This window comes from Physeter macrocephalus, chromosome 1, assembly GCF_002837175.3.
Source record: "Physeter macrocephalus isolate SW-GA chromosome 1, ASM283717v5, whole genome shotgun sequence".
NCBI classification, from domain to species: domain Eukaryota; kingdom Metazoa; phylum Chordata; class Mammalia; order Artiodactyla; family Physeteridae; genus Physeter; species Physeter macrocephalus.
In genome coordinates, this window is record NC_041214.2 from 74,222,157 (window position 1) to 74,224,534 (window position 2,378).

At 42.2% G+C, this 2,378-nt stretch overlaps 1 pseudogene; it reads right to left on the bottom strand.

Annotated features, from left to right (window-relative positions):
* Positions 1-777: 777 nt before the first annotated feature.
* Positions 778-1,634, bottom strand: LOC102989516 (elongation factor 1-alpha 2-like; annotated as a pseudogene).
* Positions 1,635-2,378: the final 744 nt, after the last annotated feature.

A 2,378-nucleotide genomic window follows, 5' to 3' on the forward strand; every position in this document is an offset into this window, starting at 1 on the left:
TCTATCTCTTTCTGACTTACTTCATTTTGTATGACAGGCTCTAGGTCCATCCACCTCACTACAAATAACTCAATTTCATTTCTTTTTATGGTTGAGTAATATTCCATTGTATATATGTGCCACATCTTCTTTATCTATTCATCTGTGAGTTGTTGATTCTTTAATGTCAGCTTTATTGAAGTATAATTGACATGTAAACTTGTAAGATATTTAAAGTGTACATTGTGGTGATTTGATATGCATATATGTAGTGAAAGGATTTCCTGCCATCTAATTAATTAACATATCCATCATCTAACATATTTATCTTTTATTTGGGGGGGTGTGTGAAAACATTTAAGTTCTACTTTCTGAACAAATTTAAATGATATATATTTAATGCTAAATTAATTTATATCAAAATAGCCAAGATTATTCAAGAGGGAAAGGATATTCTCTTCAGTAAATGGTGTTGAGAAGACTAGACAGCCACATGCAAAGAGTGGTCTTTTTTTTTTTTTTTTGACAGCTAGTTATGTTTTATTAATCTTAATAAATACATCGAATGTTGGGTAATTTTTGTAGTGGATATTGCTGAGGAAACTGCAGGGGGCATGCTTCATTTCTTGCTGGGCTTTACTGCTGACTTGGTGACCTTGCCTGCAGAGGATGACTTCTCATCCACCACCTTGATGACTCCAGTGGCCACTGTTTGTCTCACATCCTGCACAGCAAAATGGCCTAGAGGTGGGTACTCAGAGAACATCTCCACACACATGGCCTTCCTGGGGACCATCCTTACATCTGCACACTGGCTATATCACCTGACTTCAGGGCCTTGGGGTTGTCAAAGGTGACCTCCATCCCAGGTTTCAGGAAGCTGGTCTCCACACAGCCCACAGGCACAGAGCCAATGCTCCCAATCATGTGCACACCTTGCAGAGGCAGCCTCAGGGGCTCGTTGACCAGTTGAATGGGAGGGAGAATGGAGCCCAGAGCTTCCAGGAGAGTCATCCCTGTGGCATTTCCCTCCTTTCTCTTGACCGTCCAGCTCTTGAACCAGGCATGTGGATGCTGGGCTATGCTAGCCCAAAATGGGCACGAAGGCCATGGCAGCCAAGTTGTAGCCGATCTTCTTGATGTAGGCTCTCACTCCCTTGATGGAAGCATTGGGTGCTGTGGATGGGTTTGTCGGAGTCCATCTTGTTGACAGCCATGATGAGTGGCTTCACACCCAGCATGTAGGCCAGTAGCGTATTCTCCACAGGTCTGCCTATTCTTGGAGATGCCTGCTTCAAACATGCCCGTGCTGCCGGCCATGATGAGCATGGCACAGTCACCTGGGATGGGCCAGTGATAATGTTTTTGATGAAGTCCCTGTGGCATCAATTATGGTGATGTAATATTTGGTTGTCTCAAACTTCCATAAGGAGATGTCATGGTGATGCCACATTTCCTTTCTGCCTTCATTTTGTCTAGCACCCAGGCAAACTTGACGGAGCCCTTGCTCATCTCTGCTGCTTCCTTCTCGAACTTCTCATGGTTCTCTTGTCAGTACCCCCACACTTGTAGATGAGATGTCCAGTGGTGGTGGACTTGCCAGAGTCCACATGGCCAATGATGATAATATTGATATGGGTCTTCTTTTTGCCCATAATGGTGGATTCATTAGAGTCACTGCTGATCCAGATATTAGCAAGAGCTGCAGCAGCTGTGAAGCAGGTATTGTGTATTATTGATGCTTCCCTTACCTACCTCCCATTCTTTTTATAACCATGCCAAGCAGAATTTGTCTCCACCACTCCACTGTGGCCTCCTTTCCCAAGGTCTTTGATACCTTCCATCTTGCCAAACCAATGTTCAGTTCTGACTTTATTTTACTTTCTCTCTCAGTTATCATTGACATCTCTCTCCTCCTTGAAATTCTATCTTTACTTAGATAGCTGACACAACAATTTCCTAAATGTCCATCTATTATCCTCAATCTCCTTTGCCAACTCTTTCTTTTTGTTTTCTCTTATGTAATTCTAAATATGAATTGCCTCCTGGTGATCTTACCTAGTTGTGTGGCTTTATATACCACATATATCCTGATGATTTCTAAATTTATAGATCCAGCTTTTTTGAACTGCAGTCATATATTAAATTGCTTATTTTTTTTAACATCTTTATTGGAGTATAATTGCTTTACAATGGTGTGTTAGTTTCTGCTTTATAACAAATTGAATCAGTTATAAATATACATATGTCCCCATATCTCTTCCCTCTTCTGTCTCCATCCCTCCCACCCTCCCTATCCCACCCCTCTAGGTGGTCAGAAAACACCGAGCTGATCTCCCTGTGCTATGCGGCTGCTTCCCACTAGCTATCTGTTTTACGTCTGGTAGTGTATATATGCC